The sequence below is a fragment of the Phalacrocorax carbo genome, chromosome 3, assembly GCF_963921805.1.
Source record: "Phalacrocorax carbo chromosome 3, bPhaCar2.1, whole genome shotgun sequence".
In the NCBI taxonomy this organism is placed as follows: Eukaryota; Metazoa; Chordata; class Aves; order Suliformes; family Phalacrocoracidae; genus Phalacrocorax; species Phalacrocorax carbo.
The window spans coordinates 23,879,834-23,895,654 of NC_087515.1; the positions used below are offsets into that span (position 1 = coordinate 23,879,834).

The 15,821-nt window shown below is 45.1% G+C and overlaps 1 protein-coding gene across 4 annotated transcripts in view; it reads left to right on the plus strand.

Annotated features, from left to right (window-relative positions):
- The first annotated feature begins 405 nt into the window (after positions 1–405).
- The window catches only part of TRERF1 (transcriptional regulating factor 1), a 105,562-nt gene continuing 90,146 nt past the window's right edge, over positions 406–15,821 (plus strand). The window contains exons 1-2 of one of the 4 annotated variants that reach the window (XM_064446147.1): positions 406–754; positions 942–1,097. The gene's annotated coding sequence lies outside the window, so the exon portion shown is untranslated. Of the gene's footprint in view, positions 755–780; positions 1,098–15,821 lie in introns of those variants that run through there. The other 3 variants (XM_064446148.1, XM_064446149.1, XM_064446146.1) reach the window with 3 other exon arrangements.

Below are 15,821 nucleotides of genomic sequence, written 5' to 3' on the forward strand. Positions count from 1 at the left end.
CACGGCACCCCCGCGGCGCCAGGGGAGACACCCGTGTCCCCGTCCCCCCCCCCAGCCCCTCGGCGGCGGGACCCCCCGCCCCAGGGCCGGCGCGGTGCCGGCCCGCGGCGCCGCCGTCACCCCCCGGCGCCGCCGCCCGGGCGGGAGCGGGAGCCGGCCCCGGCCCCTCCGCCCTGCGGCATGCGGCGGGAGCCCGCGGCACCCCTCGCCCGCCTCCCGCCGATCCGCGGCCCCGCTCCCGGCCGCTCGGCTCCGCGCCGGCGGGGCAGCCGCTGACAGGTCGCCGCCGGTGGCCCCGGCACCTGCGCTGCGCTCGCCGCCCTGAGAGGAGGGGCCGCCGGCGAGACCGCGGCGCGGCGGAGCGGGAGGCGGGAGGGAGGCGGCGGCGGCGGCGGCGGCGGCGCAGGGCCGGCGGCGGAGCCCCCGAGGGCGGCGGGCGCCCCTCGCCCTCGCCCCGCCGCGGGGCCGGGCGGCCGCGGCGCCGCCGACACCTTACTTCCTGCTTCGCCACCCGGGGCCAGACCCATCGCGGCGGAGGGATCCCGCCGCCTCCCGCAGCCTCCTCCCCCTTCTGCTTCTGCTTCCCCCCCCCCCCGCCCGTTCCCTCTCTCCTCTCTCTTCTGCAAGAAAATAATTTGACAGCGATCTGCTGACACCGGGATTTTTTTCCCCTTTTTCTTTTTTTAAAATTTTTTTTTTTTGCATCACGGACTCGGCAAAGGCAGCGCGGCGGGCGGGGGAGGCCGTGCCGGAGGTAAGTGCCGGTACCCGGAGCCTCCCCCGGCGCGGCGCTGCGCGGGGCGGTGCGGGGGGGTGCGGCGGGGCCCCCGCCCCGCTCCGCTCCATGTGCCGCTGCCGCCGGCGGGGTGGGAGCCTGGCAGCGCGGCCGGGGCCGGGCCGGGGGGGAGTATGTTTCCTGGCGGAGCGATATTTGTTTACAGGATGAGCGCCGTACTGTAAGTGAAGTAGGACCGAGCCCGGGCAGCTCTGTAATAAATTAATATCGCAATTGCTCCCTCCTCGCCGACACCGACATAAGCCCCGCCGCTCCCCGCGCCCGGCCCCCGCGCCTGCACTTGTTGCAGACTTCACGCCAGGTAGGCGAACGCTTCGCAAGTTTCATTTTTGCACGAGCGGGGCTGCGCTGGGAGGAAAAAAAAATGAGAGGGGGGGAAAAAAAAAAGTTTGCAGTTTGCAGTTCGCTTTCGGTCTGCAGCGCCGAGTAGGCGAGGCCCTGCCTGCTGCCTCCTCCTCCTCCTCCTCCTCCTCCTCCTCACCGATCGCCGCTCCCCGCCGGCCGCGGGAGGGAGGGAGGGAGGGAGGGAAGGCGGGCGGGGGGCGCCCGGGGCGGCGGGAGCGGGCCGGGGGCGGGCGCGGCGCGAGGCGCTGCCCCGTACCTCGTACCTGCCCGGCCCGGGCGGGAAGGGGGGCGGCGGGGCCGGTAGCGGGGCGCGGCGCCGCCGCTAGGTCCCGGGCTCCGCGCCGTGCGGTGCCGTGCGGGGAGCGAGGCGGGGAGGGCCGGCTCGGCGAGGCTTGCCGCGGAAGTTGTCCGAACGGCGGTCCCGCGGCAGCCGTCACGGCTCCCCGACACGAGTGGCCGGCCCGCGCGCGACCCCCCGCCCGCCCGCGCTCGGCACGGTTTCGGTATCAGTCAGGGCGAGCGACCAGGCGGTCCGGGGCTCGGCTTGGGAGGGAGGGAGCCCTTCCCCGCGGCCGGGTGGCGCCGCTGGGTGCGAACTTATTTTGCAGAAACGTGAATTTCTCCTTTTCCGCGGGAGAGGAATGCGCGGCGGGCCGGGCGCTGCCGGGGCGCAGGAGTGCTTCGTTTTTCTGGCCCGTCAAAATACGGGGGGAAAGCGGGGGGTAACGAACAAAAAATCATAGCCAGATGTTTAAATACCAGCGGGGTAATTTGCAAGTAAAATTAATTGGCAGTTAACCGGTTAATAAATGGGTAATGCCTACTCATCCTTCTGCTGACTTTACAGAGTGGTTTTCACGTCTGCCAGTCAACTAGCCAGGCTTGACTATTGGAGTTGTAAACTTAGCAGGGTTCATACCTTTGCCTGGTAAATTCTGACCTAGACTTGCAGTCCCAGTGCATCAACACTGGTCGTGATTCTGGTAGTTGCTGGTGAGGTTCCTAGATTTTTACAGAGTAATATGGGAGCATCAAAATATGTATGGTGACCCGTAACTAAACTAGTTACGGAAAACACTGCAAAGTGCTTAACTGCGTGATTAATGATTTAAGCAGGTAATCACTAGGGGTGATGTTTTACATCTTTGACAGCTATAATTTTACTGTGTCTCATGGGAGGAGGGGAGAGTTCACCTGGCAAGCTTGGGCCTGGCCTGCCAGGCTGCTCGGCCACGCTACTGCCTGTGGCCATCCTGCCTCGGGCACCTGCCCGCAGAGCTCCCCCAGGACCAGCCCCCTGCCCGCGCTCGGGGCGCAGCGCCATGATGAAGTGACCCATCCCTGTCATGTCGGTGTATGCGTGAAGCCTTCCTGCACGTGGTATATTGCATCTAGTTGCTGTGATCGCTCATCTCCTTGGTGGTCTTGTTGGGATGTTACATTGGATCGGAATGGAGCCATTTCCTTAATAAGACGCCTCTATCTAGAAATAACCCATTTAACTTTGTTACCCGCTGAAGTGACGGGGCATGATGTTCCCTGGTTGGTACGTTACCCTTTTTTCTAAGGCTTGTCCAAGGCAGGTATTTAACAACAGAAGCGCTGCTTTTTCAATGCTCCATGCAGGCATCTGTGGCATGGAAGTTAAGCTATACGGCTTTGCTTAAAACAAATAAATATATTTGTTTAGAATTTAGATAAGTGACTGTTCATATGAAGAAAAGACGTTGTATGCGTTTTTTTCTATAACCAATAGTCGGATGTACTTCGGAAAAATTAAAGGTTTAAATATACACTTCTCAGAAGTTTTAGCACACAGAAATGCTCTTATGATCTGTTGTGCTCCTTTTGATAAGCAGCTTGTGTTTCTGAAGTTGGGAGGCTGCAGCGGGGAACTGAGCATGTCGGTGTGGTAGTCAAACCAGCGTATCTTGAAAAGCCAAAAAATCTCAAGTACAAGTAGTGCACTTCACTGTGGAAATTGGCCTGAGTGAAGAGCAGAGAATCAGCCTCTGGGTGACGTGATAAGGCCAGGGCTCAATCACTCCACTATCAACGTGTGTCCTGCCACTGGCATCCTTCCCTGGGGGACAGCAATGGGGCCAGAGGCATCTGCCGAGGTAGGCATCCTGCCTTTGATGTTTACATCACTCCAGCATGGGCCATTGTGAGTGTAAATAAACCACAGTGTGACTAACCTCTCTACCTAGCGTTGACTCATGCAGTATTTGGATGGACTGAAAAAGTCTCCCCATCTTATCCATTTATTTTTCTCAACCTTGACTGCTCATCCCATGTCTCTGAGAATACTCCGGTGTGCACGTAAGACCATAAAGCAAGTCCCTGTTTCAGGTTTGTTTCACTTTTGGGTAGTGCTCAAGTAGCCTAAGTAGAAAAATGGAATTCCTAAATTTTAAACTTAAAAACTCCATTACTTCTGGTCATTTTAATGTCTCCAGTGGTACGGTGAGGCTTGCCAATATAAATGGAGTTTGTAATTTGGCATCTGGCAGGGAGTATGAGAAAAGTCTGAGAAGACTGGTCTTGCAATGTACTGCAGGTTTTCTAAAGCAGTAAGATAATATTTTGCTGTGAATATTTTAATCTTTTTTTGTTTGTTTGTTCTAATCAAGTGGGGAATATGTTGCTTAAAAACTTACTTGGCAAAGTGTTCGAGAAGTTCCCCATTCTGTAATGGGACAGTAGTAAACTAAAGAAGGGCCCTGCGATCTGTAATGTCATCATGAGATTCTGGTGCTGGAAGGTTGTGGCTCCTTATGATGTGTCAGAATAGCTTGCAAGATAAGGCAGTTTCATGTCATCTTCCTTAGAAATAGGAGTTTTCTGGGTTTTTTTTGTTTGTGTTTTTTTTTTTTTTTTTAAAGCAAGCAGTGTTTGATAGACGCAAAATAATGGTTGGTATGGAAACAATTTGTTTCCTCCCCTTGCATTTTTTTAGGGGCTGCATAGCCTCCAATGAAGAATTATGATCAGAATTAAGTTTTTCTATCCCTAAAATGAACAGATCCTTTTGCCTGTCTTCCACCTGTAAGACGTAGGAAGAAGCATCTCTAAATGCGTGTATGAATTCTGCCTGGCGTGGCTGCCGAGCGCTCAGTTATTTACATAACGTGAGCGGCACGAGGGGCTGTGCTGACTTCCATGGCACTGCTTAGAAGAGTAGAGTTCTTGCCCGTTTGAGTATCTGTAGGGTGGTGGGGTGAGGGGGCTGCACTTGAAACTGAAAAAATACCTGAAGGCAGCAAATTCCATACTTTTTGCTGCATATGAAGTTATAAAAACCTCTCTTTAACTTGTCCAGTTCTAAGAAACCTATTATTGTAATCAATTGCAGGGCTGTGAGGGGAAATCAGGCCTTCTAAGATAGAGACAAAAATAGCACATTCAAATATATTTTAAGAAAGGCAGCTTTTCCTTCAAAGAGCAGGTCTGAGCGTGGTTCAAAGAAAGGTAGCAACAATTTTATCAGTTTTGGTTTGTTCTTTAACTCTTTGCTTGAAGCCGAACAGATTGAAGAGATCCATTGAATTTGCTTTTTAGCAGCATGTGTTTATGCACCAAGTTATCTTGTAGAGCTTGTGGGAGTGTTTTGGCATCTGGGGATGCCAAGAATGGGCTCTTGTACCATCATCTCCTCACTGCTGCGTTTGCACACGTGTCTCTAGTGCAGTCCAGCCCGGCTGGGAGGACAGAGTAGATAATGCAGGTGATAGGAGAGTCGTATCGACACTGGTTCTTGTTGGATATTGGTTTCTGTGGGCAGAAGGAAGAGTACTTTTGACAGCGGTTTATTTTGTCTCTTTCTGGCTTGGCTCTGTGGTGGGGGGTGTGCAGGCTCACCTGGCCCTGCTCAAAACAGTAGCAGAAAGAAAAAAGACATTGATTTGTGGGGGATAAAACTGGAAAATGTGCTCAGGTTACAACCTGCTGCCGCAGAAACTACAAGGCGAATATATAATTTACGTTACTTTCTTCTGGAGAGGATAATGGTTTTGGGAACCCAGGGCATGCTTTTAATGTATGCCCTATTACCCTATAATAAGGATTTTTTATTTTTTTTTTTTTTTACAGTTTAAACTCTCCATCTTACAGTGGGGATGTTGCAGGGTTTTGGAGGAGTTGTGTAGCATTGGGTATATTTTGAGGTTCTGAGTGAAATGAGTCTTGTGGTTTCAGCTTACTCTGTAACAAAGAGTAACGTGTCTCACACAAACAGCCCACCTAAGTTTTCATGGTTGACTGATGATCTGCTCTGGAAAGACCCAAGATGCTGATATGATGTAGACTCAAAAGGTAGTTGATTTTAAAAAAAAATTTCTTTTTGGTTTGTCTTTCTTCAATTTACAGTTCAGATTTTGCAAGAATTTCATGCAAATTGCTGATCTTCAGCTTCCCATCTGCCGGTCAGCTGGGTTGGTGTAGGTCACTTTCCAGGCCCATGGACACAAGTGCCATGTTTCCCCACCCCACCAATTCGACCTTTCTAAAGCAGCCATCCTGGGCCTTATCACAAATTTTCTCCTGTCTTAGTTCAGCGAGAAAATGGTTGCTGTCTTTCCCCTCCCTTCCCTCATCAGCGGCTCATGGTAAGGTTTTTGATAGAGCCTGCATTGTGATATGTCCTTGAAGTGCAGTGCTGCAAGGTTTTGTTTTGCTTAGTCTTTTTTTTTCTCTTCATGTTTAGACTTCACTGCATCTATAACGTAGCAAGAATGTTGTAGATGGTCTCTTTTGATATTTTTTTTTCATTTGTCAAAAATTTCATGTTCGGTAAATGAGGAAAAGCTAAGATTCAGGTACTAAAACCTCCGGCTAACCCTGGACTGTAAAGACTGCAAAAATATGGACTGGGGAAGGATTGCCCCAGCAAAATAGGTGTAAGTTAAATGTTAAATTATCAGTAGCTCTTTTTTAAAAGGCCTCTGATGGTGAAAGATTTTTGTTAACATGGTGTGTCTAGAACAAGGCTTACCATGGCTCTTAAAGGACAGGGTCCATTTGAAGTGCAGAATTTATATTGGGTACTTTCTCTTTAAATGAATATTGAATCCTAAATAACTTCAGCACGAGACTGTGGAAAAAAAAGCACCCAAACCTGTGAAGCAAGTTTAAAATTTGATAATGGCTGAAGTTCTCTGTCTTAAAAAAAAAAAAAAGGTCATTTGACTCTTAGTTGGCCATAAAAGATGCTGTACAAATCCATTTTTGTCTTTGTTCTGCACTCCCACACCCCACACCCCCCCCCGCCCCATACACTATTTTCATTGATGGGGAAGTTTCATTTCCTTTATTTATATATTTTTAGTGTATGTGTGTTTGGGGGGGGTGGGTGGGAGGATAGGAGGGAAGTCCATGTTCTAGTTTTTATATCTAAAAGAAAAAAAAAAAGCTAATGTTGGTGTGTTTAGAAATGACCTTAAATACATTCTCCCCTTTAATCCAAAAATTCTGCTCGTAAAGTAGTGCATATTAGGGGATTGAGGGGTTTTGCAACACTTCTGTGTGGGTAAGAGTCCTGCCTGAGTTCCAGTTTTGCTAGCAGAAAAGTATTTTTCCCAATATTGTCATGTTTCACGTGCCAGATCAGAACTAGAAATGCCTTTTCCTGGAAGGATCTCTATTTACACTTGGAGGGTTATGCCAATTACAGCTATTTAGTAAGCCTTTTTTTTTTTTTTAAATTTTACACTTGACCTAAATAATAACTTCTCTCATTTTCTTAACAGAACACACACTACAATCCTAGCATGTAGTTTTGGATTGGTCAGTAGAATAAACCCTGCTGTCCTGTGGCACTCTTGCAAGAGTATGTTCTTAAGTGGGTCCTAGTGAAATTAATGCTCTTAGAGCTCTGCATAAGTTGAAATAGCCCTCTGCTCTGCATGCAGAATTGAATACAATTTATCGGTGAGCAGGAAGTGTGTTATGAAGCATGTTTTTCATATGCCATTAATATTTTTTCCTCAAAGAGATCCCATGCACTTTAATTTTCAATAGAGTTTTAAAATCCTGCAGATAGGAAATACTGTGTTATAAATCTGTGAAAGTTTGGAGGCATAAGATAAGATGCTATTAATACTCATTTTGATCAGAGACCAAAGATTATTTACTCCTTTGGACAGTATAGCGGTGGATGAAGAAGGAGCAGGTAAATGGGGCTTCTTTGGCAAGAGTCTGTAGCTGCTGGCCGTTTGAGTAGGGCTGCTGCTGGCGGTGCTGCCTACTGGACTTGTAATGCCAGTGCTTCCTCTTTGCTGCTACCCTGCTGTCTGTCTCTGCTGGTGGAGTCGGTGTCCTGGTGGAAGGTCCTGTTTGTACCAGGGGGAAAAAAAAATCTGTCTAGTAAATGGCGTCATTGTTATTTCATGAGCCAATTTGCTAGCTACTTGCTCTTTTTGTGATGTTAAGATTTGCATTGTTAGTGACAATAGTATTAAATAAAAAATGGATGCTCACCAGTCTTTAAATGGTTCACATCTGCCACAAGTATGAATACTTAGAAGACCCTACAAGACTAAACTGAGCTTTTTTTTTTCTCCAAAACGTAGGCTGCCAAAGACCTGAAATATTTAGGATATTGACATAGACTTCCACAAATATTTTCCCAGTTGCTTCTTTTTCACCTGCCTCTTATGTTTTGTTTTGTCCCGAGTATCAAAGCTGGGCTTACCTTGCAGAGAGGTGGTGGTCTTTGAGTTGGCCATGCGCTGCCTTCAGCAGAGAGAGGGCTGCATGTTGCACTCTCTGTGGAGGCAGAAAGCATCACCTCTGCAGTGGCTCCTAGGTCACAGTGGGATTTCAAATAACCGTGAGCCCTGTGGCCATCACCAAAGCTGTCTCTGCTGAGTGCAGGAGGCTGTAGTCACCTGAACCGCAAGTTTACGTCGGCGTTGAGCACAGCAGTTTTGTTACTCCTTGTGTCCCTAACATACTGGGGGGCAAATGGGCGGAAGCAGTTCAGATGCTAACTCACTGGCTTGCTTTTTGGGTTTTTTTGGTTACTTTTCAAAAGCTTACATTCAGTGTTGCAAAGAAACCCTTATGTATTTTGATAAAACAAAAGAAATGGTTAATGTTAGGCTACATTGAATGGTGCACCTTTGCAGAAACATTGATACTCTAGTTCTCTCTTTGGCCCGCCATGCATCTTGAATTCAAGCGAAGGTCTCCCACATGGTTATTTGCATGTGTCATCCTATCTCTGTTTTGTATCGGCAATTTCAGTATGTGCTTCCAGAATTATTTTTGTTCATTTCCAATCGTTCTTCAAAGATAACTGGCAAAACCCAACAGGCTGGTTGTGATTTTACAGCAGTAGAAGGTAGACAACTTTGATCTTGTTAAATGAATTTTCTTCATGTGTGGGCTGGGCGTGTAGTGTGTTGATTTAGTTTTTATTGATCATTGTAAAAATGTGAATTCAGCATCACAGCAATGATAATAAACAAGTACTTGCAGTGATATTCTAATGAGTTCCTGGCAAAAATAGGGCAGAAAACCATCTCGGAGACTGACATGCTTTAGCGGTGAGACGCTGAACCAGGATACTTTATATAAAGGATCGAGTAAAGCTGTTTGAAGTTCTAAATTTCTTTGGCAACACAATTGCTGTGAGCAGTAGCCTGCCAAGCAGGGCAGGAAGCAGTCTTTTCTGTAGGCATTTGAGTGTCAGAAATTACATTCTTGCCTCTGTCCGGAAGGACTTTCACCCTCCTGATCACGCCAAGATAAGACAGATTGTAGGGAGCAGGTATCTGCTTTGTTAGAGGGTGTCTCTGAACACAAGCAATGAAGCACTAATTTTCTTTCAGTCCTCAACAGCAAAGTGCTCTGCAGCCATCTCCGTGTGTTTCAATATGCCTACATGGCAAAGCATCAGGTACAGAGCCGGGGGAGTGGAGGGAGGTTCCTAAATCAGCAGACAAGTTTTGTCTGGAAAAGTGAGATTCATACTCACAACTACATTAAACCCATATTTCTGAGTATGGTAGGGACATATCTCCATTTAAGGTGGCAATAATTCCTCTAAGCCAAATGTTTGCAGAAGCACAGGCGGGCAGCTTCTCCCTCTTTTTTCCATTGATGCTATGTGTTTTCAAGACTGGAAGAGGCTTCTCAGTGGTGGTGATGAACAGTAATTCTCTGTATTTTTTCATCAGATAAGCTTATTTTATGCTGTCAGAGTTCAGTAGATTGGTACCTGAACTGCATGGATCATGATGAAAAAGTATTGCTGCTGCCTGCATGTGTTTGATAAAAGTAGAAAACGAGAAGCCAAATTTTTCTGTGGTGAGGAAAAGTGGGGTTTTTTTAGGACTATGAAATTTTGAAAGAGCTGGTTCATAATGAACTTTAATACTTTTCTAAAGTTGCTGCTGTTATAATGAAAAAGCATGAATAAGAGAATATGCCTTGCAGGTAAAACGAAAAAAGCCTTCACCATTTCTGTGCTTAAAAACCAAAGATGCATTGCAGAGGATGAATTTTACCTTTCATTTTGTTTGTAGTAAAATATTAGTCTTTGAAGTTAAAAACAGCTTTAGAGTTAAAGAAATAATATGCCTGAAAAGGGAGGTGCACAGAAAAAAGACATTGGGTTAAGTGCTGTTTTGTTAATGAAAAGATCGTAAATTAAGCCAAATGTGGCTGCCTGCACAGTAAGGTACTGCTTAATGTGAGTGGGGATGATAAAATAAGAGCCTAGTAGACTTCTATTTCAACGATGTCCAACTTTCAGAAGAAGTTTTAATCCGGGTGTTGAATGCACGTACATAAACGATAGAATTAGGATAATTTATGCACGGAGCAAGACTTTCATGCTGGAGGTCTGTCAGCGTACGATCCCTAGGCTAACTACTTGATCGTTAGTTAAAGTAGAGGTTTATTAAAATAACATGGGCTCATCTGGTTTTAAAGACTAGCTCTCAGCCAGTGGGCGATCGTCCAAAACTAACAAGGTTGCAGCACAGACTTTGTGGCAATGGCACATAGATTACTACGTTAAGCTGGTTGATGGAGAGACTTCCGTTGGATTAAGCGTGCTCAGTATTGGGCCAAATTTTTCAATTTTTAGTCATCTGTAGCAACGCCTGCTCATACCGTAGTCAGTTGAACTACCTGTGTGACTGAAAGAAGGTGCAAGGTTGAGTCTGTATATGAATGCAGCTCTTTAAAGTAACTGTTTTACTCTGTAATAATTGTATTCTTCTAGTTGAAGAATCGTGGTTACCAAGTGGATGAGAGGCTTCAATTATGTAAAGAAAATCCTTACCTTTAAGCTCCATGCTATCCTTAGCATAAACAGATGTGTTTTTTTTTCAGGTAGAACTTTTACTTTCAGGTTATTTCTGGAAAATCTGTACTGCTAATTATGTAAATTGCAAGAAACTAAAAAAGAGAACAAAAGAGCAGGGCGTCTTATCTTAGGCTTCAGCAAATGCAAAGTCATATGTGGCCATTCCAGCTACCTATAGTATATGTGTGTTATTCTGCTACTGCTTTTGTTACCAGTAAACCAGATCACTTAAACCGTGCATTTCTTGCAGGCTTTGTACGATCAGATTGCCAAGTGTTGGAGCTAGGAAGTTTTTGCAGTAGCAGGGTCAGTTTATGCCCCCTAGAGAGTCCCTTCCTGCAGGGCTCCTTCCTTACATACACAGAAGTTTCTTGCTGAAAGAAGATGTGGGGCTTTTTTTGTGTGTGTGTGGTGTTTTGGTTTTTTTTTTGTCTGTTTGTTTGTTTTTATGCTGCTGTGTAAGCAAGTCCATGTTTTTTAGGTCAATCCGGTACAATAGCAGTAAGTTTTTGTACCTGCACCTATTGCCTATTAAGGCAATAAGAAGCTCTTCTTGAATGAAGGGAAGGCAGATTTCAGATCTGCCTGTAGATCAGAGACAGAGGAGAATAGAAGAAGCGGTGTTCGAGTGAATGAACGAACTTTCAAGCTGACTCAGTGATACATGTACAGTATACGCTGTAAAGATTAGTCACCACTTACTGTAAATCTTTGTGGTGCTTGGTGGGCATGTGCCTCTATCAAGCTGCAGTTAGCGAGCTTTGTAGACTGGGAATGCAGGTAAATGTTATTTCCACAGTATTTTCCCATTGAACAACAACAAAACCCAATGAAACCTGAAGACTTGTAAATTACTGGGCTAAAGGCAAAAGAAATCTTTTAGTTATCTCCTGGTGCTGCTATCTCAATCTGTGAAACTGGTAGGAAAAGTGAATAAATTATGCAACAATTTTTTTTTAATTATTATTTAGAAACTTGTGCTTACATGTTATTAGTGCTGTTCTGCCCTGTCCTGTGCAGGTTGGTTTGATTTTGGGGTTTTGGTTTTTTTTTTCATTAGCTAGATTTCCAACTGTATTTGTGTAAATCACCAATTTACATGATGGTAACAGAATAACAATTGCAGCAAGAATATTCATCTGTTGAAAACACTGTTTTCATTTGCCAGGCAGAAACTTCAGGAAAATTACCCTCCAGGTTGAATTTTCTCATAGATGTTCTCAAGTTCTTAAATGATTTACTGGCATAATAGGTATACATAGCACTTAAAGCAAAGATTGTATTAAGGAGTTACTTTTGGGGGGGAAAAGAGTTTTTTTTATTTTAACAAAGGTAATATTTTTTAAAAATGGTAAAATTATTCTTCAGCCTTTTCTGAGTTACCCAAATTCAGTAAGTTGTTGGGTTGGTTTTTTTTTTGTACTTTCAGACTTCTTTTTCAGTGTTTACTTCTGTTTGGTTGAAGTTTTGTGTTTATTTGTTAATTTAGCTGGCCATCTTTTATTATTTTTAGATGCCCCTTCTCTCTGATCTTCACTTGTTTTGCTTGGCTTGTTTAACCTGTCCTTAGAGAACTGTTAATTTCAGCTATAACCGTACCAAAGATCCTTAAGAGTTCTTACAGCAAAAAAAATTTTTTTAATCATTTGTTTGAAATTACTTCCTCCAAAATAAAAAAAAAACCCCAAACATCTTGTTGAAGAGTGAGAACCAGACTCTACTGGCACTGCTGGGTGGGACGGCGCTGAGCCTGCATGCCTGTACAAGTGGTTTGGCTCACTGCTCCCCCAGTGATCTGATCCTGTTGTAGGCTTCGAGTCCTCTGAAGAGCAGGAACGAAGGCTGAAAGCAGTATTAAGTTTTTGGGTTATCTCACACTTTATTTGAAATGGAGGCCAAGCAATTTACATATCTCTGTATCTTGGATCTGAAAAAAAGATTTATTTTTTTTTCCACTAGCCTTTGTGTGGAAATGACATCACAGCTTATGTCAGCTATGCTAAATTCAGAGGTTTTTCTCTTTGCAGTTGGGTTATTAATTTAACTGAGTACTCACTCTGTGCTGTGAGTCTTCCCTTGCTGACTGTGGCACATTGATATCCCCATTGCAAATGCTCTGAATTTGGTATGATGAAGAGAAATAACGACCTGGTCTAAAGCCTTTTGAAATTGATGGGAATGTAACTTATTTCGTTGCTGTGCATGCGACCAGCTCAGGTGACCCCCTAATGCCATGTTGTTCCCGGGATCGCTCATGCAGCATAAGCAAGCAAGGGATGGTGTGTTGCCTTTTTGCAGATCTGGTGACCAGGTCAGGAGTTTGCTGTGGCGCATCATCGCACAGGTGTGTCCCCGCATGCCCTGCAGGTTAAAACGTCCTGCCCTTGTGAGATTGAGTAGGTTTGTGAACTAAAGCTCTTAGGTTGTGCCTGCATGTCCCATAGTCAAAGCCGAGTAAACATGTACACTCACACATGTATGTACACATACAAAGGAGAGTGCCTTATCTCTACCAGAAACACCAAGATTTTGGGGCTGCCCCTCTGGGGCATTTCACACTCTGCTGTGGCAGAGTGTGAAATGGAGGCCTGGGCATTTTCTCTGAGAGCCTGAGGAGCTGGGAGGAGGAAAACAGAAATCAAATTAAAGTTGACATTTTGAAAAGTTGACTGCTGCCTTTTTAAATCATAAATCAATTTTTAAAGTAAGTCACTTCCCAGAGGAAAAATAAGTACATTAAGAAAAGGGGGAAATGTGATTTTGAATTTATGCATTTGAATGTAGCACACTTGGTACTATGACAGTGGCGGTACCAAATGTGCGTAAAGACAAAGCCAAAGGATAACAATTGTCCTGACTCTCTTCTTGCTAAACTTCCAGCCATAATGTCCTATATGCAGAATGGTTTTATTTATCTATACTATTTTGGGAGGGCAGAGGCAGTGGGGAAGGGACTGATCCCAATTACTTTAAAAAAAAAAATACAGCGAAACAAACCCACCCATCACTGCACTAGATGTAGAGAGATTTCCCTTCTCCTCCTGCTACTCCTCAGCCATGCTCCACCCTGGGAGGAAGGCGAGGAGGCCTCCAGGTGCCTTCATTGGGAAGGCTTGCAGGAACAGCTTTGGATCGGGCTCTTGGCCTGTAAAAGCTATGGATAGCCATTCACACGCTTTTCTTTTTTTTTTAAAAAATGTCTTTTCTGGCTCAGCTCTGCTTCCCTAACAGTCATGGAGAAGGGGATGGAGGGGGTAATGCTGAGGGGTGCCCAGGGAGAACACCAGGTGTTGGTGTTCTTCCATGTGCACATGAGCGGTAGATGCTCACACACGCATGGATTTAGACCATTGAAGAACTGGTGAAATTACTTGCCCCTTTTAGAGCTTGTGAGGAGCACTGCATCGCTGTAGTTATTTGTATAGCCATATGCTCTTCTTTTTTCTTACATATGTTCTCTGGTAATTGTCTGTAGCAGGTGTCCGCAAGCTGAGGCAGAGTGGTATTTAAAAATCAGATGCTTACTGGGGATAAAGAATTGTGTGAGTTTAGCACCAGCAAAAAGGCCAGGTTGAAACCGTTGGCCTCTGAAGGTCATGTTCCTTACAGAGCAACAGCACACTTGGTAGCAGTGCTGGTCCTTCAGCTCCACAGTTCACCTGTAGATGTGTGACCTTCAAGAAAGAGTCAGGAGGTCTGGTTTTGGGTCTGTATATCCGGTTTTGCTGAACTGAGGAGAAAGCACGGTTCCTTCTGATGTGTGCACCAGCCCACAGGAACTGTATTGGATGTGTCCTGCACCCCTGGTTGGTGACTTAGGTGGTATGGGGTGGTGGGAGATGTGACGTGAAAACTCTAGTTCGGTAGTCTCCCACTCTTTGACCCTGTATGTTTGTCAAGCATCCTGAGCTGTTCCGGTTGTATTACTGGTTGCTGTTGCATTGCATGCATGTGTACTAGGTCCCCATTGGTTACTACTGTGATAATAGTTGTTGATCATGTGTCTCCATCCATCATCTGAAGAGCAGCCGCTGAAAGGAAGATGTGGGGAGACTTGTAGTCACTCTGGACTTGGAACGACGCAGCTATGTCCACTGAAAATCATTTTGGGGCATTGCATAGCCGCAATCCCCCAATATGCCTCATGCTGCTGTCCATTGTCTTCACATCCCCACAAACAGCTCTCTGAATTGCCATTCCTTCTGCGTATCAGTTGGGGAACTTATAGCCAGGTGTAAAAGATTTCTAGGAGACCGACAATTCAGAAGTATCTTATATTTCAAAGTGTCAGGGAAGATATAATTCCCCTTAACATTCTTTTTGTGAGGGGGATGGTGGTTGTTTTTTGGTTTTGGGTGTTTTTTTTCCCATTTCTGGTAAAGAGCTAGAAAAATATAGAGCACATAAGGAAGTGGCAGATATTGTTCTTGGGTTTTTGAATTTTTTTTGTTGTCCTTGTTTCTAAAATTAAGTGCACGGAAGTTTGCAAGATCCTGCAAAGAATTCAAATGAAATTGCACAGTCATGTGTTCAAGGAATCTTTTTAATCTAGTCACACATATAGCGAACAGATCCAGATTTTAAAAAATACATTGCAGTAAGGAGAGATGAACCAAATGGGATAAAGACAAAAGACATACTAAGTTTAGGTTTTGCTGCCGGTTTTTTGGTTTTTTTTGTTGTTGTCCTTCATGTTCTTCCCTGTGTAAGAAAGTAACTTGTGGTATCAGCTGTTCTGCTTATCCCTTGCAAAATGTTGGTAACTGAAAGCTGGATCACGCGACCAAAGTAGGTCTGTCTCTGTGTCAGAAGACTAACAGTGTCTTTTCACGTGGGCGGGTTATGAATCCATTACACTTGCATCCATGTACATGGTTAGTAAGTTTTTATTCTGCCACTGTATGATTCTGTAGTATGTTTCTGAGCTGGGTTGCAGGAGGAGTAGTGATCTCACAGCCTGACCACAAATGCACTTGGTGATGTTCACACGGGCAGAGCTGCTTATGGAATTTGGGTCAGCAGGACAGTATCCTGATGAGCTGTCTGGCACAGGACACTGTAAGACTGGCTAACTGTATTAACTTACGCTAGCTCTTGCTATATATACACTATAAATAAACTTCCTGTAATGTTTTTACTTCTGGATCTCCAGAACCTAGCCCTTGAACTACTACAAAACTTTTTGAGGTAATTTTGATGGCATGTCCTATACCACTTCAGAGCAAGTGTTAGTCAAGTCAGATGCTGAAGGCAAGTTTATGCTTTGTAAGTAAAAAAGATGTACAGCATGTGATATAACTGTATATTACATTCTTTTAATTGTTTCTGACAGTAAATTTAATATAGAGGTCTTGAGATCTATAT